Raw genomic sequence first — 22,744 nt, forward strand, 5'->3', positions numbered from 1 at the left:
ATTGACTTGAACCTAACAATAAACTACTTGAAATTAAAAGTATTAGACAGTATGTAGCAATAAAACTTGGCACTGTATTTGTGGTGTTGATTTATGTAACCTTTGAAGGTTTTTGCTAGCTGTCTCAATGTGAAATGGCTCTGCTGTTTCCTCTGCTTTACATATGCCATCCCTTACTGAGATCTGCACTCCCTCTTATTTCCTCTGTTTTTTGTATTCTCACTGGAAGCATCCATCTGTCTCTTGGAACACAAGCATCTCTGGCTAAACTTGTGCAACCACAAGACAAGAAATAACTCAAAGATTGGTTCCTTGTGGTAGTTGGCAGATAGAGCTGCTATTGCTAATACAGGCCAATTAATGGTCATATGTGTATGTGTATATATTTTAGCATTGTGATAAAGTGCACTTAAAATGGATTACTCTTGCCAACATGCATACTTCTTTAAGGAAGTAATTCTGTTCATACTAGCTTGGATTATTGTCTGCAGTGAAAGTAGTGAACAAATGCTTTTCCCCCCTGAAGTGATTATTAACAACTTGGAGAACACCCCAGTGAGAGAGTTCCTGGGGTGAACGTAAACAGAGCTGTCATGTGGATGGACATCAGCTTGCCATAAGCAAAGGTGTTTGTAATTGCAATGGTTTGGTCAGTGGAAAGAGAACTCAGTTGCATGGGTAGCCTGAAAAGTTCCTGAAGTGCCCTGTAGGTATCATTTATGATGATATCAAGACTGCCCTCCTGTCCAAAGAAACCTCAGAACAATATTAGTGCACCTGTCTCTACGTAACTCTTGATTTTTATCTTTGTTTTTTTTTCTTCAGAGATTTGTCAGTGTATGTGGTGTAGCCCCCTTTCAGTAGGAGAACGTTCCTGTGAAACTGTTGGGAAAGTGCATTATCTTAGTTTCACACAGCATCTACTCCATTACTATTTAATAGTAATGTGCCTTTCATCTATCAAAACAATTTGTAGTAACATGCAGAGAATATTTGTGACTAATCTGTTAAAATGCTTGCAAATGAAGATTTTGTGTTTTGGGGACAATTTTTTTGTAAATAAATCATCTAGGTGTTTCCCTCCACTTCTGTAAATTTGTTCTTGCCTTGGTATTTTAATTTTGTGGAACTTCCTTGCAGGAAATTGAATTATATTTTTTTCTTGTAATGATTAAGGAGCTTTGCAACTCATTATTTTTAACATGCTCCAGTTTCGGATTTTGAAAATGAACTTGCAAAGGTCATGCTTGGATGCATTTTTTACTAGATTTTGCTACATTACCAGATTGTTATCTGGCTGAGACTGTTTGCTTTGTAGTCTGAGCAACTGCTGAAAAGAGAAGTGTCTGTCAGTACTATTAAATTGCAAGCTTGTGATAATGCTGTGTGAAAAGGTGAGGAGAGGGAAATGTGCAGCTAAATAAATGAGTTATTTTTCCAAACTTTTTCAATACATGTTCCAAAAATGGTATTTTCTCACGTTGAAGGCAAAAACTGAACCCAAAACTGTTAAAAACGCTACTTTAATTTGGAACTGGTGCTGTTCAAATACAAGTTCATCAGACGTGCCCTTTTTTATGAGCTATTTTTGAAAAAAATGGGATTTGTATTTGGTTGAAAGAAATCTTCATAGACAAACACTGTGTTTAGCATCACAAAATTTTTACACCTAAGTGAATTTATACCAGTGTGTAGTTTTGAACTGGTTTTCTGTTCTTGACACTTTGAAATAATCATCTTAATTGAATAGGTAAATTCCTATGAAGCTTTTTGAGGACTTGGAAGCCTTCCATAGGTTCAGGTCGAATCCTTGGCTCAGGGAATAGACCTGTTAACTTCTTGTGCTGAAGTTTCAGGGCAAAGGACTGTCGTGTACTCTGGGCAAAAAGTTTAATCTGCTTCTTGTCAGTATCACCTCAAAACCTTTGTATCATAATTGTGCTGTGTTAATGAAGGGCACGACGGACTTTTTTTAGAGCTTTTTGGTGTATTTATCCTACTGAAGTAAAATTTGGATGGATATTTAGCTTTATTAATTGAACATTCTTTTTTGTGTGGTTTTGTCTTCAAGAGGATTGACATTAGCACCTACTCAAGAAATTTATAAATTTATAGCTTAGATAATTTTCAGGTTTATTTTATATTTGGTTACGTTTCTGCTTGAGTCATTGCTAAGGTACTGCCGTAGACGTGATTGATTGGTACAGCATTTAGGATGGGAGTCCTTGTGCAAGGTAGAATAATACTGTTGTGTTTCCAAACAGATCTTTTTTTCATTATGGATCTTTTGAATGCTCTATGTATGGAAAGTGTAAAGAAATGGAATAAAATAAATCACTGCTTTTCATATTAAAAGTATACAAGATCTGAATGGAAAACCTTCCCCTTTAAAAGAGTGTAACAGCCTGTTGGCAAATCTTCAGCAGTGTATGTAGTATTTTAGATCAGTGAGTTTGTTTTTTTTTCTGGATAAACCTCAATAATGACTTTTTAATAACTGTTATATTTACTCTAACAAATATTCGGGCAAATATTTATGTAAGGAGCTACTAAATGTAAGTTCTGTGCTGCCAGCAGTACTGAAGTAATAATTAAGTTTAGGTTGATGTAGCAAGTGTGTACTGGTAAATTTGGCGATGGTTCCGTGGTGGATGCCCACACTCTGATGGCGTGAGCAGAACTTTGGCTCAGGCGAGCCGGCCAGGCTGATCCTGGCCCAACTGATCCTGGCCCAGCCATGCCCTCTGTGACAGCCATGCCAGGCTGCATCTTCTCAGGGACCGAGGCACCTGGGCTGTGTCTGATCCAGAGATAACAGCAGCAGCCTGAGCTGGGACCAGACAGCTGAAGTTGCTGCAGCCGCACACGTGCACAGACACCAAGGCAGGGTTTGACTGCAAGTCCATCGTTCTGTCTTGTCAGCTTCTGTGGCTCCCTGAGCCCCCTGAGCTCTGCTGCTGATCTCCCTGTGAGCAGGGACACCTCTCCAAATCAGTCCTCAGGGCTGAGAGACCCTTCATCAGCCTCTGATCTCTTCAGCAAGGTAAGGAGCGTTTTACTTTGAGCCTTAAAAGTATATTGTGTGCTAGTGATGTTTATATGTATCCAACTATAGCTTAATTATTGCAAGTATGTTAAATAGTGGAGTGTTTGACAGCTGCCTGAATTACTAAATCGTCATTACTAAACCATCATTTAAATCTTTGTCAAATCACTCATTGTTCAATGAGTGATATATTCAAGGATCACTTAATCACCAGTTGATTACCATTTAATTTCTGTTTAATCATCTGTTACTTATCATTTGATTGTAATATCATCATTAATAGTTGTTTTTGTTAATGCCTCGACAATGTCTTCTCTTAGTAAATCACCAGGGACAGCTAAGTCTCAATGCACATGCTTGAATTTCTTGGCTGTTGTAGAGTAGAAAGGGTCGTTTTAAGTATTTCTTGTGGAAGAACTGGACGTCTACTTGTGTGTGGCCTATAATAACACTGCATTATCTGTTGGAATCCCTCACTCTGATAGTGTTTCTAAAGATTCCAGATACTTTCTTGGTCTTTTAGAGGTCACTCTCCTCCATGTTTATGGAGGACTCTGTTGTGAAAAGGTTGAAGTCGTTTCAGAGGGAGTATTGGGTAATGATGGCAAATAGTTGCAAATGAAGCTTTTGAGTTCTCTATGCTGGTGGCTGCCAGTACTGCTGAGGCATTTGCAGCACTGAGGAATGAAACATCTGTTGGATGTTTCTCCATTTCTTTGTACTTGAATCTTCAGTAAATACTTTGAATTTGGTGGGACAGGGATTTGAGTAATTGTTCTCAAAGTAATGAGAATTGAATTGAAAACATTGTCTTATGTTGCTGGGGCTGGGTGTACTAGAGAGAAGTTGTCTTTAGTCCTCAGGAAAAGTGTTCCTTTGTCAATCCGTTGTAATGATTTAATTGGCCACTGTTTTGCAGATATATTTTTGTCTTGGTATGAGCAATATGTTAAAACAAGACAATGTTCATTGTTCAAGGTATTAAGAATAACATGTTTACTGTTGCTAAGAATTTTGTTTAAGCCTGTAGGAAAGTTGCCAGAGTAATGAGATGAAAACCAGCACAGATCACATGGGCCACATAGTGCCTCTATTGCCTCAGGACTTTGCTATTTCATGCAACACTCTATTGCTTCAGGATTTTGGTATTTCATACATGCTTTTAGATATATGAAAATTTGCAAAATTAGTGAAGATGGATTGCTGCATCTGGACTTCTTGGCTTGTCCTTTGATGAGATGGGCTCAACTGATATTTGTTTTTCTGGTACTGAAGTATGGTATTTTTTGTGTCTTGAAGTGTGAATTCATCCCCTTATTACATGCAGGTTTTCCTGAATGATCTGTAATCTCAGTATGGTCCTACCTTTTGTGATTCTCCCTAAACTATCTTTTGCTCCTGTCAGATTTTCAGCCAGTCTACATACTTTCTTGATGCTGGCACCTATGAGATCTTGTTGTCTGCTTTGTCACCTGTTCTCTCCAACACTCCTTGGCACTAGGAAAAGTGGACCAGCCTTCCTCCACCAAACTCTGATCTGAGAGGAGGCAAGGTGCTGTTGTGAAGTACAGCAACAGTTGCTTCGGACTGGGAAAAAAAGTGATGGAATAGTAGCTGTATGAAGTGTGTTTCATAGAATCATTGAATGGTTTGGGTTGGAAGGAACCTTACAGATCACCCAATTCCAACTCCCCTGCCATAGGCAGGGACACCTTCTACTAGACCAAGTTGCTCAGAGCCCCATCCAACCTGGCTTTGAACACTTACAGGCATGGGGCATCCACAGGTTCTTTGGGCAACCTGTGCCAGTGCCTCACCACCCTCACAGTAAAGACTTTCTTGCTAATAAATCCTAATAATCCTTCAGATTAAAGCCATTACAGCCTTGTCCTGTCACTGCATGCCCTTGTAAAAAGTCCATCTCCAGCTCTCTTGTAGCCCCTTTAGATACTGGAAAGTGCTATAAAGTCTCCCTGGATCCACCCCAACTCTCTGTCTGTCTTCGTAGGAGAGGTGTTCCAGCTCTCTGATTATCTTTGTGACCCTCCTTTGGAACCACTCTAACACGTCCAAGACCTTCTTATGTTGGGGGCCTCTGAGCCAGGTGCAGTACTCCAGGTGGGAGTCCAATTTCTACTCCAGTAACTTGTTCCCAGATGAACATGCACCTCCTGTCACAAGAAAATGGCACAACTGCATTTTGAGCATGAGGTAGGCTGGCTTGCTCATCTCGGGGTTATCTGTTTTGCTCCCGTGCCAGGTCAGAGGCAGGATCATGCTCTTCTAACAACCAGTATCTTGAGAAAATTTCAGACCTGCTTTGCATAGGAAGAGAGGGAACTGTCTGATGGTTCAGTCAGCATGTGGATATATACAAAGCTTTCCAGTCTTATCTTCAAGGACCTGATGTTTAAGTTATCCTGGAAAATCTGAATGTGCTGCATGAGGAAGGGGTCTACTCTTGCTTTCTAATACATCTGGAAGCAAATGCAGTGAGGGAGGGGTGTATAGCAGTGATCATCATTTATTGGAGATGTGTCTCTCTGATTTTTCCAGTTTTCTGGCAGTTAAGTTGAGCAGAGCTGCAGTATAGGGCCAAAATGAGATCTGTACAATTTTTGTTTGCCGAATTTCCTTATGGAGAGCTCCAACCTCATGTAACTTTATTTGATTTGTAGCTTGTAGGTCTCTCTCACTGTCCAGATAAGACAGGACAAAGACACTGTTAATCTTTGCTCTGGCCATGTTTCAGGCTCCTCTTGGCTGTCTTTGGGGTCTCTCAATGTCCAGCTGCTTCTTCTGGGTGTGTTCTCTTTGCATATGGGTCATTACAGACAATTCAACCCAGAAAGTCTCCTCCCTGGTTGGACCAGGAGTAGCAGTGCTCTGCTAGGGCAGAGCCAGCCAGCAACCATGTGCTCCGAGAGGGCTCTGGGCTGACAGTGAGGAGGAGTTGGATACACCTTGCTGTAGATCAAATATCACTATTTTCAAGCATCTGATATTTCTGAGGAAGTCTGGACTCTTCAGTTTTCTTCAGCTTCAGTTGGCAGCAGTCTTGACCTCATCAGCTTTTAACCACCTGGCTTGTAATTTCTTTTATCTCATGGTAATTCCCATCTGTAAAAGAGGAATAATATTTTTTTGTAAATTTTTTTTTTTTATTTATCTTACCATCTCTGCGGAACTAGGATGCATTTTCTTTTTTTGAATAATGCACAACTAGGAGAGGTGTGACATTTCCATCTGGAGCCTCTTGCCTCCAAAGGGTGTGGAATGACACTGGACACACACAAAGAGCTTTCAGCCCTGCACAGACGTGTGCGAGCGCAGCCAGCCACTAGATGTCAGCATTATTTTAAATATTAGCAGCTGAGGTACCAATTGGCCATTCCTGCTTAAAATGTGCTGATGTGAAGTTCGTTTCTGACAACGTGAGACTTGGTAATCAGTACCAAAAGGCTACAGGCGTTCATATTTATGAAATGCTCAGTGACACTTGTGCTGTTAGCAGCATACCAAGGTCAGTTTTCCTAATAATTTCCCACATTTTAAGACCTCACAAAACCCCTGGATACCTGCTAAAACAGCTGAGAATAGAGTGGGATTTCATAATATGACTTCTGAAGTTTAATTGTGCTTGCTTTCAAGCATGAATCTGTCAAAGAGGTGAGGGAGGCAGGTCCCTGCCAGCAAAAATGCTTTTACGTCTGGGAGCCCCTCAGCAAAGCTGAAGAACTTCCATGTGCAGATTAGGGCTGCATTTAGGGGGAAAGTCAGCTAAATCAATTTAGTGACCCACTGATGCAGACAAGATACAGTCTTATTCCTCTCCCCATTGCTTTTCAAGTGGCTTATTTGGTAGAAAATAACAACAGGGAAATAATTTTCTTTTAGGAAGAAAATGATCCCTCTCTCATCAGATGAGACTGCACAGGGTGAGACTGTGCAGCTGGGGGCAGGAAAAAAGAAAGGCAGAGGGACAACTCTTTTACAAATGTGAGTCATTAGGTTTTTCCTAATTTCTATTTGCATTCTTTGCCCAGGAGGCACAATATCTACCTGTCCTGTACAAGACTCGATTTCCATCCCCTCTTACTCCCTTTCCTTTTGACAGCTATTCCTTCCTATTTCCTGGGTAGAACTCAAGTGTTGTCTGCAGTTCTCTGTGCCAATTTTCTTGTCCTCAAGAGAGGACTAATCCATTGTTTCACTAATCCATCTCTTCCCATTCACATCACTCTTAAACATTTCCTTTTTCTCTATTTCCCACAGTAAGCAATTTGTAAAAGTGCGGTTAACTCTTTCTCTATTTCAAGCCTTGTGTCATTGCTTCAATGTGGGTTTTTTGTGCAGTCATTGGGTTTGTCTTGGCAGATCTCTTTATCCGTCTTGACATTAGGAGTTTGAGAGGAGTTAAGAGTTGGCTGGAACAAATGGCAGAGGGCCTGCAACTGTAAATCCAATAGGACAAGGGCTCTCTGGTGAAGAACTAAGTAAAATGTCAGTGCTGAACAACTAATAAAGAATAACATGATAATAGCTCATTTTAGGCTCTGCTTCATGTCGGCATTGAAACTACCTCTGCTGACTCACAAAGGACATATAAACTCCCATCCTCTTCCTTTTTGGTATATTGTTATGGTTCCCATGTTGCATAGTTACTACACAGTTCATCATTTTAGGTGGTTTATAATATTTTTGATTTTCTGTGGGCTTTCAGATGCTTCTGCTAGGCAGATCTTTTGCTGAACTCTTATTTTATCTATTATTATGATTCACTTGGGGTGAATCCCACTTGACTTTCTGGAGGAGGGAAAGAAGTTAGCCCCTGTGGCTCGTGAATTGCTTTGTCTCAAATGTATCCAAGATGAAGAGGTTTTGAATTGTGATTGAATCTTATACTCCCTGAAGCCCTTGCATGTTTGGCAAAATTGTTATGTTTGGTAGAATCCAGTAAATACCAGACGTATACTTTATTCTGAGTTGGGAATTTCATATCCTTCTGGAACAAAATACTTTATTTCCCACATGTTTTGACTACATTATATTGGCGCCATTCTTGTCACTCCACTTAAAATTGTGTCAGCATTCTCATTATGAGTTGTTTTTCAGAGATTATAACTTGGACATAAAAATTTGCTTCCACTTAGAAACTTGGTCTCAGCCCAGAAGCAATTAAAAAAAAAGAAATACAGTTTTTCAATATAATTTATGTTGTTGTTTTGGGAGGAGAAGAGAAAATAAAAAAATTAGCAATGAAAAATGGCAGAGCATGCATTACGATTTGTTCTACTTTGTCAAATTAAATGATGGAAAAATTCAGAATTTGTCAGTCTTGGTAAGCTGTAATACATTTCAGTATCTTCTTTTAGTTTTATCTGTTAGTTGGAAGGATGGAGAGAAGTAGATCTGAATGTGTACGATACAACAAGATGAATCTAATTCCTTCCCCCACAGGTAGCACCTGCAGATAGAATCCCTTCAGCATTTTTCGAAAGCTGAGACACCTTGAGTCCCCATCCTACTCTGAATTTCCAATCCCATCAGTTTGAAAGTACCTCAGCCCCTGACTTTATTACGCCTCCTGTGTGTCTCAAAAGTTATGATGTGTAACACCTTTCCATGGGGTTTCAGGAAGACATTATATAGAACCAAGGCATGGTAAAACTAAGCAACTCCATTATTTGTGGTAGGTGCATGTGGACTGTGTGCCTGAGAGGAGCAGATTGTCAGAAGGGAGTTGGGATGCCCCAGGTGGGGCCTCTCTCTGGGTGAATTATAGTCAGGAGGTACTATTTGTGGGGCCTCAAAGTACATCTATTTTGTGAGGAATAGCTGGTTGTCATGGTATAACCCCAACCAGCAACTTTCTCCCAAACTCCCAAGCCCCCCCAGCTTCCTCACCAGTGTGGCAGCACGAGAAGCAGAAAAGGCCTTGGCTCTGTGTGAGCGCTGCTCAGCAACAACAAAAACATCTCTATTATCATCACTGTGTTCAGCACAAATCCAAAACACAGCCCCATACCAGTCACTGCAAGGAAAATTAACTCTACCCCAGCCAAAGGCAGCACACTGGTTTCCTAGACTTACAGTGATTCTTGGGGTTTGTAGGATTGAAGACAGAAAAAAAGAGCAAAAGAGTTGTCACCTTGAATATTGTGTGCAGTTTTGGGCACTACAATGTAGGAAAGATGTATATAAAGCTATTAGAGAGTGTCCAAAGGAGAGTAACGAAGATGGTGAACAGCCTTGAGGGGAAGCTGTATGAGGAGCAGCTGAGGGCACTTGGTCTGTTCAGTCTGGAGAAGAGAAGACTGAGGGGAGACCTCACTGCAGTTACAACTTCCTCGTGAGGGGAAGAGGAGGGGCAGGCACTGATCTCTTCTCTGTGGTGACCGGTGACAGGACCTGAGGGAATGGCCTGAGGTTGTGTCAGGGGAGGTTGAGGTTGGATATTATTCTTCACCTCCCGGGGTGGTTGGGTGCTGGAACAGGTTCCTCTGGGAAGTGGTCACAGCACCAAGGCTGACAGAGTTCAAGAAGCATTTGGATGGTACTCTCAGGCACATGATGTGACTCTTGGGGATGGTTCTGTGCAGGGCTAAGGGTTGAACTTGGTGATCCTTGTGGGTCCCTTCCAACTCTGCATGTTCCATGGTTCTGTTTTGTTGTTTGAAGTTGTTGAAAAAGTCCTGTAAGAGTCCAGCTAAATCAAGGTACCTCTCACAATTTACACTTACAGAAAACTTCAGGGAAAAGGTTAGTTATAAAATACAATGAGGAATCCAGGTGATACGATTCTTATGATAGTAGTGGGAAGGCATGTTTCATTAATAAATATAGATTTATTTTTTACTAAGGGGGGAATCTAGTAGCAAACTTTAAATGCTTATTAAGTTATTCAGGATTATGTCAAAGATGCATTTCAGCAAGCAAATATTCTGTGTAGTTAAAAGTTTCAACTGTGATAATTGCTGAGGATAACTGCAAATATCTTTACTGGCCAATAGAGACTTTAAGCTCAAAAAAGATGTCTATCTTACTACAGTGAAATGTGAAGAAATAAAGTAGACTCTCCATGGGTTTAAAATCCAGTGGTTGTGGAGTATTTTATGCTTTCTGCCCTTTCCAGAATTTAAGGAGACAAAGGGAGACCTTGCATCCAGTGTGAGATCTTGGACAATATTGGGTCTTTCCAGTTTTCTAAACTTAAGGAAGTGCAAAAAAACCCATCTAAAATTGCCAATGCACTGATGCACTATAAAATGCACCATAAAAAAAAAGGTTAAGCTTAATTTTGAAGGAAATTCAGATGATATCTGTGAAACAAATGTCTGTGAGAGGGAGAAACCAGTGTGGAAACATGCCTCCCTTCCCCTCAATCAAGTTCTGAATTTGCTGTGCACACTTGGGTAAACTGTTATGCCAGGGTGATTTCTTTGTACTGAAGCAAGGTCTGGTAAATACATCATGAGTTGCCCATGAGTCCAGTAAATACATTGTCAAATAACTGCCGATAACAGAACCAGTCATCTGAGTTTTCAGGGTCTCCATGGGAAGATGTGAGGAACCAAGATCAGAGGAAGGGAGAGTTAAGTGGCTCTGCTCCTGATGACAAGAGACTTTAGTTCTGATGGCAAATGGTCAACGAAAGTGGTCCTTCCCCTTTGCTTAGCACTGGAGAGGCTCAGCTGAAGTGCTGGGTCCAAAGTATGCCAGAGATAGGCTTACTGAAGTGAGTCCAACAAAGGGCCACAAAGATGATGAAGGGAATGGAGCATCTGTCCTGCAAGGAGAGGCTAGGAGGTGTGGACCTGCTCGTCCTGGAGCAGAGAAGGCTTAAGGTGGGTTTGTTGATGGGTGAAGTTCCTGATGAAGGAGACTAAAGAACACCGAGACAGATTCCTCTTTGATAAAGGACAATAGACAATGGGCATAAACTTAAAATACTGAAAATTTTATTTAAATGTATGAAAACTTTGTATTCCAAGGATGATCCGATATTGGAATAGGTTCTCGAAAATGGTTGTGGAGTTTTTGTCCTTGGAGATATTCAAAACCCAGCTGGGCATGACCCTGATCAGCCTCCTGTATTTGCCCCCTTAGAGGCAGATGAGACTGGGCAATCTCCAAAGGTCCCTTCCAACCTCATCCTCTCGTTGGGAATTAGATCACAGAGCTCGGGCCAGACAAGGCCCTTAGGAAAGATTTAACAAATACAAATTTCTGCTTAATATATAGTTTCCAGCAGCAATCCTTTTGAATCAGGACAACAAACCAGCCTGAATCTTGCCATCACAGCAACAAAAAGAGTGAAAACCAGGCTCAGAAACCATGGAGAGTCAAACCTCCTCAGTGTCATGGTGTCCATAATTTTTGCAAGATTGATTTTGGGATAAAATGTTCAAAGTGAAGTCTATTATGTTGGCTTTTAAAGGACAGAAAACCGAATAGCTTTTCCTTACAAATGCATTTTACAAGGGTTAGTACAAACAAGATTTTTATTTAAGTTGAAAAACAAACTGAAAATAAGTTTATTCTGGAATGGAATTTCACCATATGTCCCCCTCTTATAAATAAGAGTCAAATCCTTACCTGGGTAATCAGTTTTCATGACTCTGTTCTAGTTTATGGAAATGTCAGCTATGATTCATGCTTGTCTTTGTGAGTGAAGGTTAACATGGGCTGAGGCTGACCTGCTGGGGAGCAGAATGAGCTTTTAATGGGGTGTAAAGAGCTGGCTGGTGATGAGGAAGAGGAAAAACTGGTAAGTGAAGCATAGTGCCTTTGGAGTAAAAAGATGGAGAGCATGAAAGTCTGGACTTGAGTGCAGAGAAATTTGGGATATGAGCCTTGACTAACTGACTTGAAGAGGAGGGATGTCTTAGGAAGAGAGATAACTAAGGACCAGCTGCAGGGAGGAGAGAGAGATGAAAATGAGCTGAAGTTCAGTCTCTTAGGCTTTGATTTTGCAAACTGATCTGTTCAGGCAAACCCTTACACCCACGCAAAGCCCTGTTGAGGATAATGGGAGTCTGTACAGGCTCACAAGCATCAGCTTGCAGGAATGGGGCCCTGAGTCCTCAGGAGGAGTTTACTCCGAGTGCAAGGAACACAAGAAATAGTTGGAAATGACACATCTCAGCAGTCCCTGATTTTGAACCAAGAACTGAGAGAGCGAGCTGGTCTTATGGAGCGTCCAAGATGATTGAGTTACATTTATGTTGTTGTGTTGTCAGTGCTTCTGTTATAACCTCCAGTGGAATTTGCATTTGGTATCATTCCCCTGCCCCCAGATATCTTTCAGGCTAAAATCTGGCAGATGAGCACTCAGCCTGGGAGGCTGATGTCTTCTGAAATGTGAGTGCAATTGATTTAGACACTTGACTTTTCTGGGAATCTGGAAGGAGAAAAAATATCAGCTGCTTTCTCATCTGTTTTACAAAAAAGTATTTTATACTACAAAAGCTAGGTGATGTGGAGAATGTTGTTAAGGTTTGTCCTTAAGATAAACTTGATTTTTCCTTGCCACCGAGCCTGTCAGGACATTTTTGACTTAATTTATGAATACTGTGGACTTCATTACTTGGCAACCCTTTACTGTATATTTGAATTCACTGACAGTCTCTAACCAGTAATTGCAGTTAGAGGACCTTTATACATTACATTTCACTGTTATTGCTTTACCTAGCAGAGTCTGGCTGTTCCAAGTGCCTTGTTAGATCCAGCTGCAAAGGCCTAATATGGCAAGGTGATCACCGAGAGATCTTTATTACAATTTGATTGCTCCCAGGGCAAGGATATTATTTGAGTACCATCCTCTTTGACAGCATAACTCAGCTCCAGATAGGCAGTTTAGTCCTGAAGGATGTGCAGGGGACTGCCACTCCTACTGAATGTTTTGTGATCGCAGATTTCAGAGAGTTTCTGTGGAAGGTGCTTTAACTTTGTATTTTAGCAAAATCCATCTTGTTTGTGCCTAAGAGCAGAAACAATTAGTTCAATATTGGTAGACTTAATGCAACACCATAATTATGAGTGACGAATTCCTTTGCATGCTAGTAAGAAAATATTTCAAAGACTAAATGAAATCTTAAATATTTACCTTTCAAACGTTATGCCTGTCTACTATCTACCTGGGTTTCATCCTAAATATATGTTTATTGTAATGAACAGCAATTCCTGCCCATTTCTTTTTGCCATAAACTAAGGAGTTAATTAGTTTAATATAAAGGCAGATATTCTTGGACAACTAGATAGATCCATACCTCTGTGAGGCCCCTGCAAAGACTGGGACTCCCCAGTCTGTTGGGAGATGGCTGAGGAAGTTTATGATTAAGTTTGGGAAATACAGAAAGTGGTGGATAAATGAAACAGAGGATTGCTGTTCTCACAAGTCCCACAACACAAGAACTAGATGGCACTGGAGGAAGCTGGTTAGAGACAGTTTCAGGAAGAGGAAAGCACTTTGGGAACCTACTGTCACAGAGCATGGTGGAGGAAGGTTCAAAAAGGATGTGAAAAAGGCATGTGTGTAAAGGGAATCTGGAAGACACCAAGGAAAAATGTATTCACTAGCATCCCTAATTCTGGATACCGGGGAAGAATAGGGCAACAGACAGCAGAAAGTAGCACTCTTTTGAGGCCATGTGTCTCATTTACCTCTGCTAAATATATAATATTGGACTAAATGAATCATTGGTCCAGTTTTGTAACAGAGTCAGAGCTGTTAAAGATCCTGTCTCATATCTTCACTCATTAATGAAGCAGAGAGACAAGGTGTAAGAATCACAGAATCATTAAGTCTGGAAAAGACTTCTAAGATTGAGTCCAACCATTAAGCCACCACTAAACCATGTCCTTGAGTGTCACATCTGTATGTCTTTTAAATACCTCCAGGACTTTAAATACTTCCAATTCCCTGGGCAGCCTGTTCCAGTGCTTAGCAATTTGTCCTTTCTGTGGACAAATTGTTCCTAATATCCAGTCTAAACCTCCCCTGTAAGGACTTGAGGCCATTTCCTCTTGTCCTGTCACTTGCTACCTGGGAGAAAAGGCTGATTGACCCCAGCCAGCTACACCCTCCTTTCAGATTGCTGTAGAGAACAATAAGGTTTCCTGTGACCCTCCTTTTCTTCAGGCTAAACACCCCCAGCCCCCTCATATCCTCCTCATCAAACTCCAGACCCTTCCCCAGCTCTGTTGCTTTTGTGAGAACTGGCTGGCCAGACCTATGCAGTGGCAGAACTGAGGTGCAAAGTTTCCCTCTGAGTGACTGTGACAGAAAATGAACTTGCAGGACAGTAGATAGCACAAGAAATGTGGCTCATTAGATTAGTTTCTAATTTTGCAAGATGTAGATACGTGGCTGGCAAGGCTGATGCAAAAGTTTCCAAATGCAATTCTGTTGTGGTCGGTGTGATGGCAACAGAGATTAATTTGGCCCTGAGTATCTTTTCTTAGCTTATTGAAATATAATTCTAAAATATTTTATTTCAGCTTTTAATAATATTATTCTTATTTTTGGAAGATCTGCAAATTAAGCAACATTTGATTGATATAAAGTGTCTGTAGCCAGAGAGCAATTTCTTAGTTCATTCTTAAAAAAATATTATCAAACAAGCATCAAAATCTATCCTAAACACATAGGTGGAATAATGTTTAGATGTACATTTGCCTTTTTGTGGCTTTCCTTGAAGTCAATTTCAGATTAAATCTCACTATCATTTGTCCAAAGCTGACTCCTTTTCCATCTGCTTCCTGTGCAGAGCTGATCCACAGATCCTATGGGATTTGATCATTGCTAATTTCTGTGATTTTTCTTATTTAACTGCGTAGTAAGCTGATCCATCTGGATCTTTTGTATCCATTTTTAATATTGACTATAGAGCAATGACTTCCTCTCTACAGCTACACAAAACACCTCATTAAATAATTCCTCTGGTGCCACAGCGAAAAGCAGGGTTTTAAGTATAAAGTTCTAAACTGTTATGTCTCTAATCCATTATGATTTTCTATGGTCCAGCTTGAAATCCTACAGACTGCGTTTGCATTGCTGTTAATGAAATTTCTTGACATAGAAAGAAAAAAAAAAAGGAAGAAAGAAATATTTTCTGGTGAAGAAAAAGAGAGGAAGAATGCCTTTCAAGGTATAATGAGTGGGAAATTGCCATGGTCTCTTGGAGCAACTTAATCTACTCTGTATTTTCACATGTATCATAAAAGTCCCCATATTTCATGCTGCGTCAAAACCTGTGGACACAAATATTTTCCCCAGTCATGACAGAGTGACAGAGCAAAGCTGCTGTCAGGTGGTACCTAAACCTCTCTGCTTTTGGGAGAGGTAATGGAACTGGGGAAGGGTCTGGAGCACAAATCCTGTGAGAAGCAGCTGAGGGAGATAGATGTGTTCAGCCTGGAAAAGAGGAGGCTCAGGGGAGACCTTGTCACTCTCTACAACTACCTGAAAGGAGGTTGTAACCAGGTAGGGATCAATCTCTTCTCGCACATAACAAGTGACAGGACAAGGGGAAATAGCCTCAAGCTGTCCTGTTTGACGTTTAGGTTGGACATCACTAATTTCTTCACAGAAAGGGTGATTAGACATTGGAATGGGATGCCCATGGAGGTGGTGGAGTCACCATCCCTGGAGGTGTTCAAGAAACAATTGGACGGGACACTTGGTGCCATGGTCTAGTTGACGTAGTGTTGTTTGGTCAAAGGTGGGACTTGATGGTCTTGGAGGTCTTTTCCAACATAATTGATTCTATGATTAGGGGTCAAGATGCTGACCCAGGCTGGGAATTTCCTGGCACCAGAAATAAACACCAGCTGCAAGCCTGTCCAAACTGAAAAGGCAAAGACTAATTATGTGGTTAGAATGAAATAATATATTGTGATTCAGGAATAAGTGATTACATTAATGAAAGTGATAAGGAGGGCTTGTGACATCATCAAAAATGATTGATTTTTTTTTTTTTTCAGAAAAGGCGAACTTAGTGTGACAATGACACAGTCAATTCTCTTCCAGGTTTGTGTGTTACTGAACATACACTGTGTGCCCTTTCATCACAACATCACACAGAATGATGGAGTACAAACAAGGCTGCCCATAGGGGAAATAAACTCAAAAAAAAAAATCTTTCTTCCAAGACCTAGCTGAGATCTCTTTGACTTTTCTTCAGCCCTTCTAACAACTGTTCTGCTACCTCTGTTTCCCAGAGGAGGTACAATTTGCCAACATCTTTCACTCTCGAGTGTGCTGGTTCAGAGAACTTCTTTCTTGCCTATGAAGTCCCAAATGGTGGGCTTGAAGTTAAGGGAAAAGGAGAAATAATTTAGTCGTAAGTGGTAGTATCTTTATTATCTCTTAATAATACAAATTATTTTCTCTTCTTCACTAAAATCAATCAAACTGAAGATGAAACCCCTTCTTCCAGCATAGCTTTATTTATAGTCCTGTATTTCTTAAATAGCTTTTGTTGACCATCAGTCTTCAAAGGCAGGGTCAAAGAATGAGGACTATTCAAAGGCAAACATTATGTTGACTTCAATCTTATTGCGTTGGTCAGACTATATTCTTAGTTGTCAAGATACCCAGCACCTTCTCTTCATGACAAAACTGAAAATTTAAGCACTAATCTGTGCATAGTCTGGGTCAGTGTATTCTTTCAAGGGAGTACAGAGAATATAATTCTCTGTCTATAAGTAATTTTAACAGGTATAAAGTCCATTAGTCTAGCTGAGCAATGTTTAACATATTCTCATTTCTTTTATTGACTGCTAAAATATATCTGCTGCAAATGGCTTTCTCTGGCTCTTCTCACCTGTTCTGAGGAGCTTCAGTGACTGCTTGTCTTCATTTCTGTTTCTCATGCATTCAACAAACTGTGTTTCTGTGTGTGCAGTGCATAGCTCTGTCTCCTTCCTTATGGCAAATTTTTTCCCTTTATCATTGTGTTCCTACCCTCACCTATTCTCACTCTCTCTTGCTCTGCTTTCACTTTATATCTTGGTCTCTCATTCTTTCCTCTTCTTAGGTCAGTGGGTCTGGTGTGAGAAATATTCTTGCTCACCTTCCCTTCTTCTCTGACCTTGTCTCTGCCTGTTTGGGAGTTCTGGTCCCAAAGCACTATGTGCCTGCTGTTGCAGGATCAATAGTGGGCTCCCAAGCTGCGTGAGTGACCCAGAGACAAGAAAAGGACGATGGGTTGAGGTCAGCATCAGCTGACTTTTTCAGATTATTAATACTCAGATTATTTCTGTCTTATCCTCCCAGCTGTGGAGGTTGAACCCAGGGGAGGAAAGAGCAGGAGCTTGGACCTGGGCATTGGGTAGAGAGTGAAGTCACTCCTTGTTTGTGATGGTGTAGTCATAGCTCAGCTATATCTGATAATGAAATTACACCCTTAAGTTCAACCAGTTTAAATAATAGAAAGGAGGGGTAAAATCTGATTTTATCATAGCATATTTTGGATATTTAAGGGACTAAAAGCCTTTAGAAGAAACAGGGTAACCTGAAAAGTAAAATCTTTTGACTGTTTATATTTGACAGAAGTTCTGTTGTCCATCTGATATCTCACAATCTTTTGTCATGTATTTATGCTTGTGAAATACAAAATAACCCAGAGAAATAATAGAATGCTTTCTTTTGTTGCCTCTTCCACATGGTAGGTGACCTCCAACACACCTTGGACGGTGGGAACTTGCTTGTGGGCTCAAGTGGAGATGAGAAAGAAAACAACTGTTCTTTCAGGAAAATTACTTTGGTGTAATATAAGCCACATAACACCATCTACCCTATTTTAAAATGATGGTCTTGGGTCAATGAGATATTTCACAGAGGCTAAAATGCTTATTTTCATTTGTCTTATCACAGGATCCTTTTTACCCAAATCCTTCTGGCTCTCACTGGGAAACCGGCTTCCAATTCATAGCCTGGTTTGAAAATCACAACCATCATTACTGTTGCATTTGATGAAGTAACTGACTCATGTAGGATTATTTTAAACTTTTTTTGCCTGCTAAATATAGGCTACTCAAGTCTGGTTCATTGCAAACAGGAATCAGGAATAGTCTTCGTCAGCTTTTTATGTCTAGAGTGTGTGTCCCAGTGAAAGGATTTATCCTACTTATTGCTCTGCAAAGAAAGGTGATTATTTTTCTTAATTTATTCAAAAGTAAAATTAGTGGGATTGGAGCTGCTTTTCCCATTGCTAAAAATGAATTTCCAGTTGCTTGATTTCCTGTTGATGCTCATAATATTATTCCTCAATAAACTCAGCACACAGGAGTACTGCATTTAACACACTCAATTCCTCACCACCTAAATGACTCACAGTGCATTGCTGCAATAGCTCCTCAGTGATCAGAGCTGTTTGTTCATCTTCTGGCAACAAGTGTTATGTTACTTACTTTGAAAATAGGTCTTATTTCAACCCGTTGCTTTACATAAGCAAAGAAACCAAAAATCTGCTGTAGTTCCAGGAGAAAAGGCCAAAGCCAGTGTCTGATGAGATATTCTGGTCAAGCACTCTTGAAACAAGACCTTGTTTTCTCAGTTGCAGCAGTTTTTTTGGTAATCTCTATGGGCTACATGAATCTTCTGGGGTCAGTGACTGATGGTGTCTCATGTGGATTATTACTTTATTTTCTCTGGACTTCAGTGCTGCTTTGGGTTCAGTAAACCAGGCTCTTTGGAAAAATGTTTGCAAGGGTACAAGGTTGTCTGAAACATTGTTCTAGTGGCTTTCAGTTTTCTTTAGCCAAGGTTACACTGAACTTTGCGTCCAGACTATGTTAATTTTTTTTTTCCCCCTAGCTGAAAAGACTCAAGATGGATTTTTATTTTGGAATCTGAGACGTAATCAGAAGTTAAATTTATGCAAACATCTTTCTTTGGTTCATATTTATATGATAAAACTGTATCCTTCCTGAAACAGTGGCTGTATTGTGCCTGTCTGATATGGAGATAATTAGCTACGTGGCACATGTCTTATCGTTTAGAGAACCCTAGTGCTAGAAAGTATGACAGAATAACTCCTCACTGACAGGGGGCCTGAATGCTGTTTTTCCTTTGTAATGACCTACCAGGCTGCCTCCAAAGCTTGCTTTTCTCCTTCCTATTGAACATATACTTCTGAAAGACAATAGCTTTCTGGTGCTTGATACTGTGCTTAGTCTAACTTTGAGGCCCAGCATATTGTTGCTGTGGGATTTTGGTGCTGAAAAAATCTCCAGAGCAGTAAATTAGGGGTGAGATAAGAAAGGGTTTATTTGCCAAGGCTAAGATGTTACAAGACACGCGCCCCTGTGCCCGAGAGGTTACATTTTATAATACCATCCATCCAATCCCAGATGTGTCCACCCTGTGGCCTTTACTCTGGACCGCCCCGGGGTCCACCCCCTGAAAATGAGTCTGGGGTGCATTTCGGGACCACCTACTTCATCACCTTCATCATCATCAGAGCACAAAGGGTACATAATTACCTAATTCTTGACCGTATTCTGTGGTTTAGGCCCAGATATGCTGTTCTGTCAACTGTCTAGGCCTTGCCTTGACAAAAGACTAAACATTTCTATTAGATTTGGGGCTATGAGTGATATAGGGAGGATAGAATGGGGTAAGAGGGTTAAGGAATGTATAAACAAGGGTACTGGAGAAAGGGAAAGGGACGAGGGACAAAGAAGGGAGGGTTTCTGCTTTTAAAACCTACTTATAAAACTTACAAGTCTTACAAATATCAGAAAAATAAAAAACCATTAGGGGCTTAAGGCATCAATATGAATGTACTCTGTTCCCATATGTGTGCTAACACTGCTAAGAGAGGAAAGTCATCATTAGACCGTGGCTACCGTAATTGAAATACTAACCTGATTAGTCTGAATTGTCAGAAAAATGTTGATACTAAACTTCAGGCTCTTATTACAGTGGCTGAGAGCATTTTCTTGGCTTTCTTTAGTCTGTAGCATTGCCTTGTAGATGGCACTAGAGCTGATGCATTGGAATTGCACTACATTCCCATGAAAGAAACGCAGACAGGTTTAATTTGCAAGCTTCTTCCTTTTATTCTGAAGCCCATGCTTCAGTATCTTTCTTGGTTCTTCTTGGGAGACCAGGCTCTCAGGTTAGGTTTGGCCCAGGGAATACAGCTGCACTTCTGACATTCAGGTGTGTGCCTTTTGTCACATCTCAACTCTGCACTGGTGCAAGACCCAGAGTTTGTGGCCAAAACCTAAATGCTCCATCCAGATCTTCAGTCTTGGGGACCAAGAAACTAAAAAAAACAAAGACATGTTTCAATACATTCACTCCTGCATGGGTTGCTACACTTGGAGAGGCGGAGATGAGTTAGATGAGATTAGCAATGCATGCACAGCAATCCTGGGTGAGCCTTCCAGCTGCAGAGACACGGTGAAACCATTGCCAACAACTGACGTGAGTTTGCAGACACCCTTGCAGACACCCTTGCAGGTGCCCTGACAGGTGCAGTTGATGCAGCAGTGGCACTGTGCCCTGAGCAGGGAGGGCTGCCCTGGGGTGGTGGCTGTGATCCCAGAGCATGCAGAGGTACAGAGACTGGTGGCCTTGCAATCCCCCAACGCTCTAAACCATGCAAATAAATTTCACAGTCAAGATTGCACATGCAGTGTTCAGCTTGCTTTGCTTTCCCTTCCCGTCCCTTCCCTTTCCTGCTGAATGATGGTGAGTGGAGAAAGGTCCTCCTTCATGTCTTCAAATTCAGCAAAAGGAGAAACTGAAGCAGTTGATGAAACATCATGTTGGTGGGACACCTTCCTGTAGGAAAGGTCAGGCAGCAGCTCTCCCACCAACTCCTCCTGCTGTTCCCGCTTTAGTGCCTCCTGATAGTAAAGAGGTGGAAGGAGGGAGTGCAAAAAAGGCAGAGACAAAGGAATGGTGTTTGGGAGGAGAATTTAGAAGCATAAAAAGCTTACCTGGAAAACTGCAACTTCACAAGTCTTTTTCTTGTCCTCTCCATCTGCCAGGCGTCTCCCACAACATACCCAGTCTATGGGCAGCTGAAGCCTGGCTTGAGTCACATCAGGAAAAGTCAGTTTTAGGAATGGGGTGAACTTCTTCCCCAGATTTATGGCTGCAGTGGAAGCTTCTGTCATCCCTCACTCTGTACCTGTGTTTCCAGCTGCTTCTCCGTTGTTGTTATTTCCACGTGACGACTGATTGAACCTTTGCTAATGCGGTGAGCAGGCTGGGGCTCCTCCATGTGCATGCTCCAACTCTCCAAGATGTCCACTAGCCGTGGAGGGCCCACTGCCTGCAGACCCAGACATGTTTGGTTAAGAAGGATCTGCCAAAAAATATGTTGTTCTGTGTTGTTGGAGTGTTTATGTTCTACTTTTTTCCAATAGTTCCTGCCAGAGCGCAAGATAGCTCAGATGCAGAGCTGAGTCCTGAATTCCAGCTACTGCGCAGGTCGTGAAGGGGGAAGTTGTTTCTTAGCTACAGCTGAAGGTGGGAGCCTTATAGACAGTTCTCTTGTTCTGGCGTCTCCCTCAATCCAAACTCAGTTAGATAGTGTGAATTTTATTGGTTCTGTGATGTTGCACAACTCTTGTGTATCTGGTTATAGTTAAAACTACCTGCAGTTTTGGATCAATGCAGTGCTCACCTAACCCTTGAAGGTTGTACATCTGTCCTATAATTTGCCAGCTAAAGCAGTTTGAACTGGCAGTGAAAACCAACCTGCCGTGATTCCTTTCCTCAGTTCTGACACAGTGTAATTGTTTGCTCCAATATTATTAATCATCACCATACGAGCAAGGTACCTTTGTTCTTTGTTAGTTTTTCAAGCCCCAGAGCTCTGTCCTGTTCTTTGTCACTGAAGGGCCACCGACACAGCTCACACAGCTAAGTGGTCAACCTGAACTTGTTTGAGGGAGGTCAGAGCCAGACTGAGTGCCTTGTAACTCAGATCAGATCTGAGGAGACATTGCGAGAAAGTCCCCTGAAAGGCAATTTAGTAGAAATCTCATGGCAAATCCCTTGCTGCTCATTTTTGTGGTTAATGCAAGGGCTACAGCTCCTTAGGTATTTTAATAAATCTGCTACTCTCTACACAGTCCATCTGAGTTTATAATTACCTTTTACTTTATAATACTATTTCTACATTGATTTGTCATCCCACCCTCCAAGTGAAGATTTGCCCCAACACTCCAGGACAGCCCAGGTGAAAAGCAGGCTGAACTTAAGCATGCTGCTGAATCCCTTCAGTACATGGGCCTCTGTCATGCAGCAAAGAACATATAAAAACAGGAAATGAGGGAATTCTACAGAATTCAATGAACTGTTAAGAACCTATTAACAAAATATGGCAGAAGTGCATCATGCAAAGCAAAGCTCTTTTCCTTGCAGCCTGTGCCAAATGATTAATACATAGATACAAGAGGGCAAAGCTGAGATTTAGGAGATGATAACACATTGCCCTGTATTTTGTGTAGCATTTAACATCTTATATGTTCACTGCAGTATGCTGCAAAACCCTGGAGAATGGTTCTGCTTTTGTTGTTTGGGAGATCAAATAAAAAATAAACTAACCAATCTAGATCCATCTAAGGTTCCTGAAAGAGAAGGTGCTTAATGTATCAAAAGATGAAGCACATCAGCTCCAGAGTTAGCCTTTTAACTGTCCTTAAAAATAAAACCAAAATGTCTGATTA

This window comes from Corapipo altera, unplaced genomic scaffold (assembly GCF_003945725.1).
Source record: "Corapipo altera isolate COAL_440 unplaced genomic scaffold, ASM394572v1 61411, whole genome shotgun sequence".
NCBI classification, from domain to species: Eukaryota; Metazoa; Chordata; class Aves; order Passeriformes; family Pipridae; genus Corapipo; species Corapipo altera.